The sequence below is a fragment of the Lissotriton vulgaris genome, chromosome 9, assembly GCF_964263255.1.
Source record: "Lissotriton vulgaris chromosome 9, aLisVul1.2, whole genome shotgun sequence".
Classification (NCBI taxonomy): Eukaryota; Metazoa; Chordata; class Amphibia; order Caudata; family Salamandridae; genus Lissotriton; species Lissotriton vulgaris.
This window is the reverse complement of record NC_141697.1, coordinates 714,992,953-715,011,804: the sequence shown is the minus strand read 5'-3', so window position 1 is coordinate 715,011,804 and position 18,852 is coordinate 714,992,953.

Below are 18,852 nucleotides of genomic sequence, written 5' to 3'. Positions count from 1 at the left end.
GTGCAGGTCACGGGGTGTGGATATGTAACGGTTGTTAAAAAGTAACCTACCAGTGTGTATCCATTTTGTTGGATATGCTGGCCTCACACACCCTTGCAGGTGTCATGTTTCATCATGGGCAATGCTCCTTGTTGGGTGGGCGGTGCAATTCCCAACGGGCAACAACTCAAAGAGGGGCTCTTTGGCGGAGATCTTTTTATCCAACTGCCCATGGGTGAAGTGTGGGTGAGGGGCCAGAGTGTTGTAGACGGAAATGTGAATTAAAATTACGCTAGGGTACCGGAAGAAACTTTATTTGGGTGGTCCCACGCGTCAACTAAAAACAGAAGTTAGTCTGGGAGGTCTGAAAAGTAATGTATTCCGCGCTCAAGACTATACTAGCATGTGTGGATAGTGGTCGACATGTTTCTCGCTAAGGGTGCATTCACCAGCGATTCATCAGGACCTATCAAAAGTACTGCAGGGAATAAAACAGACACTTTCTTCTGCAGCACTTTTTCCCTAATTTTCCCCAAAAAATCCTGGGTACCTTTAAAATTCCCAGGATGTTGGAAGAAAAGGACTGTGATCGTGGGTGGACAGCGGACTGGAAAATCAGGCGAGGAGGCCGGATATAGTGAGCGATAGTGTTTTATTAAGTCTGTACACAGTGGGCTGCGGTGATCAATGAAGGGGTCGGGTCCAATGTTGGGGCCGGCGGCGTGTCTTCTTCTCTCTTCTTCCGAAGGTTCCCGAGGGGTAGATGGGCGTCCTGGTCTTTCGTGTAGCCGTCTCTGGGTGGTCGGAGAGTACCTCGGAGGGCAATAAGAGAAGAAATGGGAGCCGTTAGTAAACTGGACTCGTGGTCCGATCCCGTCACCGATACCCGGGTCGTGTGGGGAAACGAAAGGGGAGTGAGGGAGGTACGGATGGAGGGAGGTACGGGCAAGAGTCGAGGATGGGAGAGTAAAAGAAGTGCACAGGGTGGTGGGGAGAGGGGTGCTCTTTATACAGTGCTAGGTGGATATCTATATACAAACTGCCTAGTGCCTAATGGTGACGTGCCTAGGATAGCGGGGAACAATTTACAGCGGGAGGGGAGTTCTACTATATACACAGTGCACCTAATGTGCTCTTAAGTGGAACTGGTACTCACGCGCTCCGCCGTAACTCTCGTCCGAGTTACGGCCGCTCTTCAGCCACCTCCGTGGGACTCCACCACTCTTCGGTCCACTCCTCGCTGTCGCCGTTCCCGTCTTCTCCGTCCGTCACCGCTCCAGCCGAAAGCTCCTGCCACGATCCTTCGACGCCGCCAGTCTCTCTCCTTCCGTCTTTCTATCTCCGGCTGGCTGTAGGGAGGCGGGACTTCCGGGGTCGCAGGATTGTCCTTCCGGTTCCTCGTTCCACTGGATTGGATCCTGCAGGGGAGAGAGGGGCGGGATTTCGGTCGTCATGGACGCTGTTGTTGGGGACCCTTTGCGTCTACGCGGGCATGATGCGGGGTGAGATGGTAACAGAGGTGAGGGGTCGGCTCGGGGTCGGGTGTCCCGAGGAGCGGGATCACATCCCCTTCCCCTAGCTGTCTTTCTTGTACCCGGTGAGGAAACAGGGTATCGAGACAGATAATCAGCGTTACCTTGTTCTAAACCCTTCCTATGTATTGTTGTGAAGTGGTAAGGTTGGAGGGACAAGAACCAGCGAAGGACTCGATCATTGTGCCCTTTATTCCGAGCCATCCATTCGAGGGGAGCATGATCGGTGTAGATGGTGAACTGTCTCCCTTCTAAGTAATAGCGAAGGCTTTCCACGGCCCACTTGATGGCGAGTGCTTCCTTCTCTACCACGGCATACTTTTTTTCTCGTGGGAACAGTTTCCTACTCAGGAAGAGAATAGGTTTCTCGTCTCCCTGAGGGTTTTTCTGTGAAAGGACCGCCCCGAGTCCTTGTTCGGAGGCGTCCGTTTGTAGTATGAAGGGCAGGGTGTAGTCCGGGCTTACTAACACAGGATGGGAGGTCAGAGCGTTTTTCAGATCGGAAAACGCATGTAGCAAGACCGCTGTGGGCGTTTTAAGAAGGGCATCTGTTTTTACTGATTTCTTTAAAAGGTCCGTGAGGGGCGCTGCTCTTTGGGAAAAGTTGGGGACGAAGCGTCGGTAGTACCCCAATAGCCCCAGGAAAGAGGTCTCTTTTGGTCTGAAGAAAAAGGGAGGGATTGAATGGCATCAATTTTAGTCTCCTGTGGTCTTATTAACCCTTCACCCAGGAGAAAGCCCAGATATTTAACGGTCTGTGCGGCTAGAGTGGTTTTCGCAGGGTTTATGGTGAAACCGTAACTTCCCAGGGAGGTGATGACCTGTTGAAGGTGCTCTAGATGTTGGGACCAGTGGTCACTATAAATGACAATATCATCAAGATACGCGCCTGCGTATAGGGAATGAGGCCTTAGGATGGTATTCATGGCCCGTTGGAACGTGGCTGGGGCGCCATGAAGACCGAAAGGGAGGACTAGAAATTGATACAGGCCATCAGGGGTGGAGAAGGCCGTCTTTTTTCTGTCCTCTTCTCTAAGGGGGATCTGCCAATACCCCTTACAGAGGTCTAGCGTGGAGATATATTGTGCCTTCCCTATACGTTCGACCATTTCGACGACACGGGGCAATGGGTATGTATCGAAAGTGGATATTTTGTTGACCTCCCTGAAGTCTTTACAGAAACGGACAGATCCGTCCGGTTTGGGTACCAGAACTATCGGGGAGTTCCACTCGCTGGTGGATGGTTCGATGATTCCCATCTTTACCATCTGTTCGGTCTCTTTTCGTATCACCTCTCTGCGGGCCTCAGGGATTCTATACGGCCTTTGTCTGATTACCTTCCCGGGTATTGTTTGTATACTGTGTTCGGTGATGGTCGTGTGTCCCGGGGAAGAGGAAAACACATGTCGCAACGGAAAAAGGACTGTCTCTAGTTCCTGTCTCTGTTGTGACGTGATATCTCGGTCAATACAGGGGTTGAAGGAAAGGGGGTCTGGGTAGTGTGCTCCTGATAAAACCGGACGTGGGCCTTCCCATTTTTTTAGAAGATTGACATGATATATTTGTGTCACCCCACGGACATGATCAATGTCTATCTCGTAGGTGACCGGGGTCACCTGACGCAGGATGGGGTAAGGGCCCTGCCACTGTCCCAGGAGTTTTTGATCAGAAGAGGGTAGCATTAATAATACTAGATCGCCTGCTACGAAAGTTCTGGGTTTGGTGCCTTTGTCATATTGTCCCTTTTGTTTGTTCTGGGCGTTCTCAAGGTTCTGGCGTACTATGTCTCTGATGACTGATAGGTGGGTTTTTAGATTCTCCATGTACTCTGGCAGAGGCCGAGTACGGTCTGGTTCGGCTTCCCAAGCTTCTTGAGCCATATCTAGCAGGGTACGAGGGGGTCGCCCATATAACAACTCGTAGGGCGAGTATCCGGTGCTACTCTGGGTAGCGCAACGGATGGCAAACAGGGCCAGGGGTAGCATATCCTCCCACCGTTTGGCTTCCAACCCCAGCAGTTTCTTAAGGGTCTGTTTCAGGGTGGCATTGTACCTCTCGACGAGTCCGTCGGTCTGGGGGTGGTATGCAGAAGTACGGATTTGTTTGATTCCTAGGTGGGAGCAGACCTGTTTCATCAAGGCAGAGACAAAAGGGGTACCCTGATCGGTTAGGATTTCTCTGGGAAACCCTACCCGAGTAAAGACTGAAATGAGGGCCTTTGCAATGTTCTGGGTGGTGGGCTGTCGCAAGGGGAGAGCTTCAGGGAATCGGGTTGCATAGTCCACAATGACCAGGGCATAGCGACATCCGCTGCGGGAGGGTAACAGGGGTCCAATTATGTCCATCCCTACTCTACTGAAGGGGACATCAATCACGGGAAGGGGTTGTAGCGGTGCCCTAGGGGGTTTGTATCTGCTATGTCTCTGGCATACTGGACATTCTTTACAAAACCTTTTGATGTGTTGGAAAATCCCAGGCCAGTAGAATTTATCCAAGATTGTCTGACTAGTCTTTTCCTCTCCGAAGTGGCCTCCCAGAAGGTGACTATGGGCCAGGAAGAGTACCTTCTCCTGAAAGGGGCCGGGGACCAGGAGTTGGGGGTTCTGTTGGTTCCCACCCTTGCGATATAACAGCCCGTTTTTCTTGAAAAAGTAGGGACCTACGATAAGGGGATCCTCTTGTTCCACAGCCCTTCCCCAGGCTTCCTGTAATAGAGGGTCTTCCTGTTGGGCTGCCCTGAATTCCCGGTCCGTGTGCCAAGGATGGTCATCCGGGATCACTGGATAGGCGCCTGTATATTCTCTTCTTTCCTTTCTTTTCTGTGCTTTGGTTTTAATCGGTTTGCGTGTCTGTACAGGGGAGGACAGTCCATTAGGAAAGGGTGCTTCTTCCCACCAATGGGTCAAGGATTCGGTGGTGTCTCGCAACAGTGCAGGTAATCCTGGATAATCGCTCCCCAGAATCGCCTGTTCCGGTAGGGTAGGGATCAATCCCACAGTGAGAGTGGTACCGGGATCCTTGTCATGTCGGACCTTTACCTGGGTGGTCGGATACGTCTTGGTATCCCCGTGAACACACTGAATGGCTACCGTGTTGGAAGTAGGTTGAACGGGGTGTGATAAGGCCTGGGGCCTTAGGACGCTCTGTCGACACCCGGTGTCGGTTAGGGCCATGAGGGTTTGTCCATCAAAATTCACTGGACATCGGAATGGAGGAGGGGTGGTCCCCGGTACGGAACACACATAGTTACGTGCCAGACCAACTTCCATCGGCTCTTCTTTGTGCGGACAAACTCTGGCGATGTGGCCAAATCCTCCACAGCTGTAGCATTGTGGTCCAGGATTGACAGGACGGGGTGCCATTGGAACGGGGAACACAAGTGGTGGGTCAGGCCTTCTGGGAACAGAGAGACGAGGAGGTCGAGGACCGGTAGGAGGGTGTGATCGGTGGGAGTGATCTTCTCTTCCCCTCTGAACTTCCTGGGCCCGGCTGTAGGCGCTTGCAATTTCAATTGCCGTGTCCAAGGTCAGATGGGCATGCTGGCGTACCCATCTTTGGGTGTTCGGGAGCAGGGATGATAGAAATTGTTCCAAGTATATCTTTTCGAGAATGTTCTCTTTAGTGGAGGTGTCGGGTTTTAGCCAGCGATTGGCTAAGTCTTTTATACGAAAGGAGAGGGCTCGAGGAGTCTCTTGGGGACCTTCCTTTACCTGTCGTAGTCGTACTCGGTACGTTTCCTCGTCAATACCCAGCCGTTCAAGGATGCACTTCTTAACATCTGCATATGGCGTGTTGCCCTGAATGTTCGCTTGTTGGTAGGCGGCCTGTAGATCCCCTGTTAGCAGAGGTCCGAGATAATGAGCCCATCGATCGGCAGGCCAGGTGGCCGCCTGTGCTAACCTTTCAAAGTTGGTAAAAAAGAAGTCAGGGTCTTCCCCCGGCACATATTTCTGAAGAACCACCGACGGGAGGGAGGACATTGGTCTCGGTTGTCCTAAGACGTCGGTCAATTTCCCCATGGCTTCTACATGGGTGGTACCCTGTCCCTTTAAGACATCATGGAGTTGTCCACGGTCATCCTCCGCTGTTTTTAGGAACTGCTCCATGAGTTTGCCCAGCTGCTCCTGGGACTCCGCCATCCTTTTCATCACGGCCTCCATACCTCCAGTTAATCCCACTTCTGACACCAGATGTGATCGTGGGTGGACAGCGGACTGGAAAATCAGGCGAGGAGGCCGGATATAGTGAGCGATAGTGTTTTATTAAGTCTGTACACAGTGGGCTGCGGTGATCAATGAAGGGGTCGGGTCCAATGTTGGGGCCGGCGGCGTGTCTTCTTCTCTCTTCTTCCGAAGGTTCCCGAGGGGTAGATGGGCGTCCTGGTCTTTCGTGTAGCCGTCTCTGGGTGGTCGGAGAGTACCTCGGAGGGCAATAAGAGAAGAAATGGGAGCCGTTAGTAAACTGGACTCGTGGTCCGATCCCGTCACCGATACCCGGGTCGTGTGGGGAAACGAAAGGGGAGTGAGGGAGGTACGGATGGAGGGAGGTACGGGCAAGAGTCGAGGATGGGAGAGTAAAAGAAGTGCACAGGGTGGTGGGGAGAGGGGTGCTCTTTATACAGTGCTAGGTGGATATCTATATACAAACTGCCTAGTGCCTAATGGTGACGTGCCTAGGATAGCGGGGAACAATTTACAGCGGGAGGGGAGTTCTACTATATACACAGTGCACCTAATGTGCTCTTAAGTGGAACTGGTACTCACGCGCTCCGCCGTAACTCTCGTCCGAGTTACGGCCGCTCTTCAGCCACCTCCGTGGGACTCCACCACTCTTCGGTCCACTCCTCGCTGTCGCCGTTCCCGTCTTCTCCGTCCGTCACCGCTCCAGCCGAAAGCTCCTGCCACGATCCTTCGACGCCGCCAGTCTCTCTCCTTCCGTCTTTTCTATCTCCGGCTGGCTGTAGGGAGGCGGGACTTCCGGGGTCGTAGGATTGTCCTTCCGGTTCCTCGTTCCACTGGATTGGATCCTGCAGGGGAGAGAGGGGCGGGATTTCGGTCGTCATGGACGCTGTTGTTGGGGACCCTTTGCGTCTACGCGGGCATGATGCGGGGTGAGATGGAAACAGAGGTGAGGGGTCGGCTCGGGGTCGGGTGTCCCGAGGAGCGGGATCACAAGGACGCAAATTTGTCATGGATGCCTTAAGTGGACAAAAAGTTACGGTGGATTACGCACGAACTACGCCAAATAGTGGGGGCGTGGCTACGGAGGCGACCAAGATGGCCGCATCCGACTAGAGCTCCGCCGGTCGGGCGATGTCAGCAGCCTCGATCCTGCGGTGAGGGAGCCTCTCCACACGCCTGCACCGTCCCCCTGTGATCGCGGGGCTCTGCACTGGTGATTGATGCCGCCGTAGCTGCTGGGACACTCCGTGGGACGCCACCAGCACCCGATGCCACCGGGCCCCGGCTTGGGCCTACCAGACTCCATCGCGGTGCCGCCAGAGACGGGTTAGTCTTCGTCCTTTGCCACCCCCTGCCAGATCGCTTTTCCCGCTCCCGCCTGTCCTGGGGCCTGCTCTCGTGGCCCGCTACCCGATCGCCTCTCTCATGCCCGGCTCCCGCTGCTAGTGCGGACCTCTTGGCCTTCAAGCCTACAGCACTGCAAAGTCGGGGCCCCGAGTAGGGGAGTAGGCGGACCTGGGTGCGGGCTGCGGGGGAGGTGATCCGGGGTCAGGGATTGGTGGTGGACTTGTGGTGGTGGGCGGTTGTGCTCCCCCCTCCTCGGCGCCTGGGGGGTGCTCCGCAGCCGGCTGGGTTGAGGGCCTACTCAGGCCGCCCCTTCCTTCCGGTTTTGGGCCCCTCTGGGACACACCTGTGGCCCTGATCGCCCGGCTGTGCTGGTGGCTGCCTAGGCTCCCAGATATGCGGCCGTTCCTGCTTGATGGGCCTACATTCGCTTCTTGTCCTGCCTGATGGGTTGCTGCGCCCTTTGGCCATCCTGCAAACGGGAACCTGCTGACAGTTTCCAGCCACTACTGATTGCCACATGACCCTCTCCTGGCCGTTCTGCCATATTTACATCGCGGCTACAAACCCCTCTGGTGCTATACTGGTCCCGCCTTCCTGCTGCTCCTTCCTGGTGGCGCTCCTGCTTCTACTGGTTTATTGTTTGCTTGGGGGCCTGGATTTCACAGTGACTTTCACTGTGCCTGCAGCATTGCCCACGCGGGCGGCCCTGCTCCAGCCCTGAGATCAGTTGTTCGCTCCTGCACCTGCCCTCTTGCCTGGCTGCACCTTCCGCCACGCGTGTCCTACTTGAGGAGCTCAGTATTGGTCATTTTCCTCGCAATTCTGCTTCAACTTGCTTGCCACGATGGTCAAGAAGGACCCTAGGCAGCCCAAGCTCCAATTTAAAAAGACGCCGGGTGCCACGTCGGATCCTGCGGCAGACTCGGCCGCGGAGACTGCACCCCCTCAGGACGCGATCGACTTGGCCCCCCTGGCCGCTGCCATGCTTGCTGAAATGAGAGCGAGCTTCTAGGCCTCCCAAACCAATTGTTGCAAGACTTATGAACTCCCGTGATCGGGACACTGCCCTCCGAGCAGCCCGCGAGAAGGGCGAGATCCAGTGGCAGGGATGCAGTCTCTCTTTCTTTCCGGACTTCACGGTCATGATGCAGGAGGCCAGGCGCAAGTATCAAAGTGTCAAGGCCATGCTTAGAAATCTGGGGCTCCGATACGGCATGCTTTATCCGGCTTGTCTCAAGGCGGACTTGATGGCAGGCCAAGGATCTTCGACACTCCGAATGCTGCACAGGAGTTCTTTCGAGACTTCAAGAACAATGAAAGTGGGGCGTCGAGTGGCTCAAGGTCCAAATCTCCTCCACTGCAGACATCATAATCCAGAGTTGACCTTTTCTCCCAGACAGGGAATGGCTGAGTGCAGTTTTGTATTGTTCATTGGCCCTTGTAGTGTTTCATTGACTTTGGCTCGTTCACATGCTTTCCTGTTATCATCTTATTCTGTTGTTTGATTGCTGGTCTGCCCGACTGGTGTGGTGTCGCCATGCCCCAAGGTGAATACCTCCATGTTTTTTTTTATGGGATTTGATGTTAGGGTGTTCCTCTTTCTGGGTAGTGAGAGGGTGGGTGGGATAGGAAGAAGGGCTCTCCCTTTGACTGGTTTAGAGAATCCGTGTTTGTGTCTTATTTTTGAAGTGGAGAAAGTATAAAATGACTTTCTGTGATGAGGGCCTACAGACTGGAGCGCTGAGTATAGTCCCTGTGTGAGAGTTGAAACACCACTGAGTGGAACTGGATAGGACCCTCCCTTTTCTCCCCATTTGGTGGGGGTCTTTGAGTGTAAGTGTGAATGGTGAGCATACTTGACTCAAAGTGGAGAGAACAAGCATTCTCTCTTTCATGGTCTGATGTTCTTTCTTTTTAAGTAAAACTTAAAAGGGTGGGCTGTCTTATTCTGAGGTTGAGCATCATTATGGATAGGTGGAAATGGTATATGGTTACATCCAGGTTTTAAAGTCCTACTTATGAGAGTGGATCACAGAGATAGTCTCTTTGAGAGCTTTACGCTTAGCCTGGGGACTTTACGAAAATACAAAACCCTTCACTTAAGTTTTGAGCATATCACTGGCAAAATGCAGAAAGTACAAAACCTCTTTGTGACATGCTGGCATCACACATGAGCATGAAGGGGGCAAAAAACGTGTGCCCCTCAGTTCCAAGGTCAGTGGTTAGAAATGGACTGTGAATTATTCTGACCGCAATTCAGAAGGGTTGACAGGTTCTTCCTGAAGGTCTGAGAGTCTCTGGTTTAAAGTAGAGAGTGTACACAGGTTGTCCGTGATGGTTTAGAGTTTCTGAGTGGAAGTGAAAAGGGCAGACAACATCTCTTTGTGATCCTTGGACCTCTGGGTAGGACTACAGGAAATAGTCTTTTTATGAGTTGCTCAGGGTGCCTGTTTGGAATAGGAAAGCCTAAACAGCCTTTTTGAGGTTTTTAGTGCCTCCACATGAATGTTGACCTGACTAATCTGGCTTATGTAGTTTAAGGATCATTGGTGGGAAGAGCATGTGTAGGATGCATTTCAGCAGGAACTGGAGGTTATTTGGTGATGTTGAAGGCAGACCGGTTTACTGGGTTTTGGGGATCAAAAGGTGGACATGTAGAAAGTAAGTAGCCTGTCTCTCGTGTTAAAATTGTCACTCTGCAGTATCAAAGAAGGTAGAGAGCCTCTATTTGTGAAGTTTACGGTGCCTTCTTTGATTGAAACAGGCTTAAACGTTTTTCCCTAAGGTACTTAGGGAATCTAGGTATAACAGGATATGATAGACTCTGCTCCTGAGGGTTCCAGTGACCATTGCTTTAAACAGATCTATCTTTCTGCCTTCTGACTTTGCTTTTTCAAAACTCCAATGGAAGTGGACAGAGTAAACAATCCATTGAATATGTGAGATCTCTGGGTACAGTTAAAGTGGTTAGGCACCCTCTCTAAGGATTAAGGCTCCTCAGGTGGAAGTGGGCAATATAGACGCCTCTTCCTGGAAGCTTTGGTGGGTAAGAGGGTGGAGGATGTAAAGAGAGACATCATTCTCAGGGCTAATCAGTGGATCCAAAAGGGTGCATAAAATCTCACTCAGGTTTTATAGAGTGGAAGTAGAAACTGTAGAGAACCTAATCTAGATTCTCTGATAATCATGGTTATTGTGGAGTTGAATAAATATCACTGTCAGCATTTTACAGGTCCATTTGGAAGCAGAGAGGGTAGATCGCGCTAATGCTCCAAGGTTCTCATGATTAAAGTGCTGAAAGTAGAAGGCCACTCTCTGGAACACCAGCCTTCCATGAAAGTGGAGAGGCTAGACAGCCCATCCCTTAGTGCCAATGGGTGGCTCCAGAGAGGGATGAATTCCTCTCCCTTGAGGTGTATGTGGTAGAGGGTTGAGAAGCTAACTTTGAAGACATCAACAAAATCTGGTAAAAGTGGATTTTCTGAGAGCAATGGCCCAAAAAACTCTACTCTCTGTGGCAAGATTCTTTCTCAAATTATTTTTTTTGCAGGAAAACTCTCTCAGCAAGGTGTAGTAAATTTGATCAACTTTCCTTATTTGCAAAGTTTGACTACTTAGATTTCCTCTTGCCTTGCAGAAGCATTTTATTGAATATTTACTAAAGTCTCTGTACTAATTTTACTCTTAAAAGAATCTAACCTAAAAGGATACCCTTAAGTTTTAATAGGGGAAATAATGTGATATCTGCAGTGAAATGCACGGAGAGTGACCAGAAACATTAGCTCTAATCTCAACTTGACCAAATAGTGTGATTCTCAGCAAATCAGTTAAGTTCTCTGCACTTCATATTCCCTGATTGTCAAATCTCAGACCACCTTGAAGTCATTCATTTCAAGATGTGAGTTATTAAAACCCTCTCTTTTATAGAGCTAAATAAACAATAATGTTTATCTATTAATAATAATATTTTCATACATACTGTGCACATGAAGAACTGGTGTGCCATTCTTGGTTCACCAATAACATCATTGTTAGGACAGGGAGTTCATGAATATTTGTAAATGCATGTTAAACTGTAAAAAATGTTGTCCTTTAATTAATTTATTTCTTCTTCTCATAAAACTTGTGGTGTAGTCAATGCTTTAGAGAGCGTGCAGCAATCGCAATACTCCAGCAGCCCATTTTGTACCTCTATTAACACCCCTGCTCACCAACCTGCAGCACCACTAGCCATCAAGATCACAAAGGCGTTACAGCTAAAACATGAGCTGGTTCCAAACATTAGCCCACTTCTACTTTTCATGGAACAACCACACACTGACTCTTTTCTGCACTCTGACAGCATCATGTGCATGCTCTACCATGTCACCTCGCCCTACAAATTGGAGAGAAACTAGTCTACCTCCATGTAACCCAAATCCAATGATTATCGGCTGCAGAAAGTGAAACTGCATAATTCTGACCTACCTGGAAGATGATCCAAAATGGTTGACTAAGCCACTATCAAAAGTCGTTCCCTTGTCTACTAAACAAATGTACATTGGTCAGTTACTAATGCCTCGTTCTAACAATGGTAGATAGCAAGTGATTTTATGAAGAGAAGTGGGGAGGTATGATGACAGATGAACTGAAAGCAGTTTATAGGCAGGTAAAGTCTGCAGGATTGCATACAAGTTAGTGGCTGTGTAGATGGCAAAAGACCACAGTGTGACCACTGCAGAGACTGAAGAGAGCATTGTCCCCTCGGAGACGGACCCCTTAAGTGCTTCCCCTGCTTTCAGTCCCTTATCTAGCAGTCATCCCTGTAACCCGGGACTGTATCACAGTAGCTCTTAGAAGGTTCGAACATGCGATGGAGCTGCAGATGGTCACAGACATTAGAGAATTTGTGAAAGAAAAATATCAGGTTAAAAGAAGAAAGACAAGCCAGCAAAAAGACAAGACAGAGATGAAGCGACAAGACTAAAGGAAAAGGGCACAGAGGAAGAGTTGAAGCAGAAGTATGAAAAAATTCATATACAAATATAAGATGGAAGGAGATTTTGGTGAAGAAACCTGCCAAGACAGTATGGCACAACAAAGAATTCAAGAAGTACAACATTTAAAGAAATGTGTAAAAAATACACAAAAGTCTAAAGTTGTTGATTGTTTACCAGTTCCGTTGACTGGATGTTAATATGTGCTGTTCACCATCACAAACTGCTGCACAAGGCGCCAGCCTGTCTGTGTCCTCCCAATTTAAATAATGTTACCCCTTGGATTGTTTATGCTTGTTATAAGTATACCAGGAGATGTAAAAAAAACACTAAGCATTGTTTTGTCTACAGCAGGGCCCTAGACAGATAGGCACCAGAATAAAGTATATAATACGGTTAAAGGGAAAAAGCAGGTCTGCTGTTGAACTTAGTAGGAAACATTGTGGGGTCACAAGGAGTATAAAGACCTCTCCAGAATGCTTTTGAAAAAATACACGGTTGGGGGTAAACACGAACCTCTTAGCTGCTAGTCCTCACCCCCCCCCCCCCCCCACCCAGGTGCTAAGCCTTTTTTTGGCTATTTGGCATAGTTCCCGCTTAGGCCCACATAACTTTTTGTCCATTAAGGCATCCATTGCAAATTTGCGTCCTTTCTTCCAACATCCTGGGAAATCTAAAGGTAACCAGGATTTTCTGGGGCAAAATAGGATAAAAGTGCTGCAGAAGAATGTGTCTATTTTGCCCTGCAAATGGTATCAATAAAGTGTTTGCGCTGCTAAAATCACCATCTTTCAGGAACAGGCAGACTTTTGTCAGAAAACCAACATTTTGTACACAGTTTTGGCATTTTATGGGGACATAGTCTATATTTCCTATTTTTCCTTTTGCATGTGCTTTCAACCTCTTTTCAGTTAGTGGTAGAAATGGGTGTGAAACCAAGAATGGATTCCGGAAAGCTATACTTTTCTGGAAAGTAGACCGAATTCTAAAATCTACAAGGGGTCATTTGTGAAGATCCTGAAAGATTTTCGTATAGAAACTAACAGTTGAAATAAAAGAATATGGAAATTGAGTTGAAGAAAACAGCCATTTGTGCATCTGTTTTCACGTGTAACTTCTTTTAAGTATGGCAGATTTTTTAAATGGACACTTCTGGTTGCAGGAATCTATGGGACTTGTAGGTTCACCAAGAGCCCGAGTTGCCCAGAGCCAAAAACTGAGCTGCGCCTTGCAGTGTTTTTTCATTGGGCACCATGTATACAATTCATTTGGTAAAATATAAAGAGTGAAAATTATGTATCAAGGAAACCTATGTATTTCCGAGATGGGAACGCAAAATGGAGTTTAGAAGCAGTGGTAATTTGCACATCTCCGAATTTATGGGTACCCATACTACCATGTGAATTAAAGGACATTTTTCAAGATGACTTTTTTTTGCACAATGTCTTACATTTGGAAGGCAGAAATGCATAGAAAGACAATTTGTAATAACACTTGTTCTACTACTCTGTGTTCCTCAAAGTCTCCCGATAAAAATGGCACCTCACTTGTGTGGGTAGGTCAAGTTCCCACGACAGGATATGGCCCAAAATGCAGCATGGACAAATCAAATTTTTCCAGTGAAAACGTACTTTTTTTTTTTTGCAAAGTGCCTAGCTGTAGATTTTGGTCCCTATCTCAGTCTTTACCTGGGGAAACCTAGCAAACCTGTACATTTTTTAAAACTAGACACCCAGGGAAATGACTTGTTACCCAGAATCCCTTGCAACCCTCAAACTTTGTCAATAAAGCTAATTTTCCTTGCATTTCTCTGATGGAAAGTTCTGGAATCTGCAAGGAGCCACAAACTTCCACCCACCCAGCATTACTCAAGTCTCCTGATCAAAATGCTACCTCACTTTTTTTTTTAAACTTTATTGATCATGTTTTGAATTTTCAACTCCAGGACAGTAAATCCAGCAAGGTACAAACTTATATCGTAATCGCTCCATTCATAAAAATCCAGAGAGCACTTTCAGCAATCGGTCTGATACATCACAATAGCCAGGATAAGGGAGGCGCAAAACCACCTCTTGCATGGTTACATGTCAGCAAAACCTTATTGAACTATATGAGAACTCCCCAGTCCCCCCTCCCTCCGCCCCAACCCTCCCTCCAACTCAAGTCAAGTCAAGTCAAGTCATAGAATTTATATAGCGCACTACATACCCAGAGGGTCTCAAGGCGCATAAGGAGGGGTGGGGAATCACTTGTCAAATATCAACGTTTTAAGTTGCTTTCTGAATGCTAGGTGGTTCTGGGTAAGGCGAAGGTGGGTGGGAAGTGAGTTCCAGGTTTTAGCTGCTAGGTAGGAGAAGGATCTACCTCCCATGGTGGTCTTGTTGATGCGAGGTACAGTGGCAAGGGCTTGGTTGGAAGATCGAAGCTGGCGGGAGGGGGTGTAGAAGGACAGTCGTGTGTTGAGGCATTCTGGTCTGATTTCGTATAGTGCTTTGTGTGCGTGGGTAAGGAGCCGGAAAGTGATCCTCTTATTGACGGGAAGCCAGTGGAGGTTTTTCAGGTGATCAGAGATATGTTCTTTACGCGGGATGTCTAATATGAGCCTGGCTGAGGCGTTTTGGATTCGCTGGAGTTTTTTCTGGAGTTTGGCGGTAGTCCCGGCGTAGAGGGTGTTTCCATAGTCCAGTTGGCCCGTGACCAGAGAGTGGGTGATCGTTTTCCTAGTTTCGGTGGGGATCCAACGAAATGTTTTTTTGAGCATGCGAAGAATGTTGAAGCAGGATGAGGAGACGGCGTTGACTTGTCTGTTCATTGAAAGTGAGGAGTCCAGGATGACGCCTAGGTTCCGTGCGTGGTCTGTCGGGATGGGTGCTTTTCCGAGGGCTTCTGGCCACCCAGAGTCGTCCCATGCGGAGGGGGAGGTGCCTAAGATGAGGACTTCTGTTTTATCTGAGTTCAGTTTCAGACGGCTGTGTTTCATCCATTCGGCTACTTCTTTCATTCCTTCGTGTAGGTTCGTTTTGGCGGTGCTAGGGTCATTGGTGAGTGATAGGATCAGTTGAGTGTCATCCGCGTAGGAGATGATGTTGAGGTTGTGTTGGCGGGTGATGGCCGCGAGGGGGCTCATGTATACGTTGAAAAGGGTGGGACTGAGTGAGGATCCTTGTGGTACGCCGCAGATGACTTCAGTGGCTACTGACTTGAATGGTGGAAGGCGGACTCTCTGAGTTCTTCCGTGAGGAATGAGGTGATCCATTCCAGAGCTTTTCCTTGGATTCCAACGTTTCTGAGGCGCTGTAGAAGGGTGCTATGGCAGACTGTGTCGAAGGCTGCGGAGAGGTCGAGGAGGATGAGGGCGACTGTGTCTCCATTGTCTAGTAGAGTTCGAATGTCGTCTGTTGCTGCGAAGAGGGCCGTTTCAGTGCTGTGTTTTGCTCGAAAGCCGGACTGAGAGGAGTCGAGGGATTTGTTGGCTTCGAGGAAGGCGGCGAGCTGGTTGTTGACAGCTTTCTCGATGACTTTGGCCGGGAATGGAAGGAGCGAGATGGGGCGGTAATTTATGAGTTCGGTGGGGTCCGCTGTGGGTTTTTTCAGAAGGGCGCTGAGTTCAGCGTGTTTCCAGCTTTCTGGGAAGGTGGCGGATTTGAAGGAGCAGTTGATGATGTCTCGGAGGTGCGGTGCAATGACGGAGTCTGCTTTGTTGAAGATGTGGTGAGGGCATGGGTCTGTGGGGGATCCTGAGTGGATGGAGTTAATCAGGCGGATGGTGTCCTCAGTGGAGATTGGGTTCCAGTCATTAAGCATGTTCGAGGGGGGTGGAGGTTCAGCAGAAGGTTGGGTGGGTTGGTCTTCGGGTTGGTTGTCGAAGCTGTTGTGGATGTCTGCAATTTTGTTGTGGAAGAATGAGGCTAGGGAGTCGCAGAGTGCTTGAGAGGGGGTGATGTCGTTAGAGTTGGCTGAGGGATTGGTAAATTCCTTGACGATGTTGAAAAGTTCCTTGCTGTTGTGGGCGTTGTTATCTAGTCGTTCCTTGAAGGCGGTTTTCTTGGCTTTTCGGATCAGTTGGTGGTGTATGCGGGTGGCGTTTTTGAAGGCGTCCTTGGTGCTGGTGGTTGGGTCTTTTTTCCAGGCCTTCTCAAGGGAGCGGCATAATTTCTTGGATTTCTTAAGATCATCGTTGAACCATGATCCCCCCTCCCTCCCCCTCCCCGGCTGCCGGGTCAAGAAAAAGTCTTGAACTAAAAAATAGGGTCTTGCCACATGCAGCCTACACTGGGTCATTGTGTGTCCTGCCACCCTGAGTCAGAGTCTCTCCCTGTCCCAAATCTACCAGTTCCGAACCGTCTTGCGTTGAAGGGGAACCCAGTCCCACCAGCTCCTGAAACATGACCCCCCAAGCCTGTAAGACCTCTGGTAGCCTCCCATCCCTCCTCGTATGCCTCATGTGCTCTTCTTCTGCCAGCGCCCATTCCCTCAGGTCTGTCGTCCATTTCTGCAGCGTCGGGCCCTGTGGGGACAACCAATGAATTGCAATGCGGCGCCGGGCTGTAACCAGGCCTAGTATCAGAAACCGCCTGCTCACCTTTCGTTTGGGGTCTCGGGGGATTAAGCCTAAGAGGCAGGGACGTGGGTCCAACTCTATCACCCACTCCGACACTCTCACCAAGACCTCCCGTACCGCCACCCAATATGATTGGAGGACCGGACATGACCATACCATATGCACAATGTCCACCAAAGGGCTGCAGCATTTCGGGCAATGGGCCTCCCTGGTATCATCAATGGTCTGGAGACGTTTAGGGGAGAGGTAGGTCATGTGGATAATATTATATTGGATTTGTTTGAAGCGGTTGCACTCTGATACCTTTTTCACATTGTTACAAAAGGAAGGACTGGGCTGTTCCTGGGGTATAGGTGCAGGTCACGGGGGTGTTGATATGTAACGGTTGTTAAAAAGTAACCTACCAGTGTGTATCCATTTTGTTGGATATGCTGGCCTCACACACCCTTGCAGGTGTCATGTTTCATCATGGGCAATGCTCCTTGTTGGGTGGGCGGTGCAATTCCCAACGGGCAACAACTCAAAGAGGGGCTCTTTGGCGGAGATCTTTTTATCCAATTGCCCATGGGTGAAGTGTGGGTGAGGGGCCAGAGTGTTGTAGACGGAAATGTGAATTAAAATTATGCTAGGGTACCGGAAGAAACTTTATTTGGGTGGTCCCACGCGTCAACTAAAAACAGAAGTTAGTCTGGGAGGTCTGAAAAGTAATGTATTCCGCGCTCAAGACTATACTAGCATGTGTGGATAGTGGTCGACATGTTTCTCTCTAAGGGTGCATTCACCAGCGATTCATCAAGACCTATCAAAAGTACTGCAGGGAATAAAACAGACACTTTCTTCTGCAGCACTTTTTCCCTAATTTTCCCCAAAAAATCCTGGGTACCTTTAAAATTCCCAGGATGTTGGAAGAAAAGGACGCAAATTTGTCATGGGTGCCTTAAGTGGACAAAAAGTTACGGTGGATTACGCACGAACTACGCCAAATAGTGGGGGCGTGGCTACGGAGGCGACCAAGATGGCCGCATCCGACTAGAGCTCCGCCGGTCGGGCGATGTCAGCAGCCTCGATCCTGCGGTGAGGGAGCCTCTCCACACGCCTGCACCGTCCCCCTGTGATCGCGGGGCTCTGCGCCGGTGATTGATGCCGCCGTAGCTGCTGGGACACTCCGTGGGACGCCACCAGCACCCGATGCCACCGGGCCCCGGCTTGGGCCTACCAGACTCCATCGCGGTGCCGCCAGAGACGGGGTGAGTCTTCGTCCTTTGCCACCCCCTGCCAGATCGCTTTTCCCGCTCCCGCCTGCCCTGGGGCCTGCTCTCGTGGCCCGCTACCCGATCGCCTCTCTCCTGCCCGGCTCCCGCTGCTAGTGCGGACCTCTTGGCCTTCAAGCCTACAGCACTGCAAAGTAGAGTAGGGGAGTAGGCCGGACCTGGGTGTGGGCTGCGGGGGAGGTGATCCGGGGTCAGGGATTGGTGGTGGACTTGTGGTGGTGGGCGGTTGTGCTCCCCCTCCTCGGCGCCTGGGGGGTGCTCCGCAGCCGGCTGGGTTGAGGGCCTACTCAGGCCGCCCCTTCCTTCCGGTTTTGGGCCCCTCTGGGACACACCTGTGGCCCTGATCGCCCGGCTGTGCTGGTGGCTGCATAGGCTCCCTGATATGCGGCCGTTCCTGCTTGATGGGCCTACATTCGCTTCTTGTCCTGCCTGATGGGTTGCTGCGCCCTTTGGCCATCCTGCAAACGGGAACCTGCTGACCGTTTCCAGCCACTACTGATTGCCACATGACCCTCTCCTGGCCGTTCTGCCATATTTACATCGCGGCTACAAACCCCTCTGGTGCTATACTGGTCCCGCCTTCCTGCTGCTCCTTCCTGGTGGCGCTCCTGCTTCTACTGGTTTATTGTTTGCTTGGGGGCCTGGATTTCACAGTGACTTTCACTGTGCCTGCAGCATTGCCCACGTGGGCTGCCCTGCTCCAGCCCTGAGATCAGTTGTTCGCTCCTGCACCTGCCCTCTTGCCTGGCTGCACCTTCCGCCACGCGTGTCCTACTTGAGGAGCTCAGTATTGGTCATTTTCCTCGCAATTCTGCTTCAACTTGCTTGCCACGATGGTCAAGAAGGACCCTAGGCAGCCCAAGCTCCAATTTAAAAAGACGCCGGGTGCCACGTCGGATCCTGCGGCAGACTCGGCCGCGGAGACTGCACCCCCTCAGGACGCGATCGACTTGGCCCCCCTGGCCGCTGCCATGCTTGCTGAAATGAGAGCGAGCTTCTAGGCCT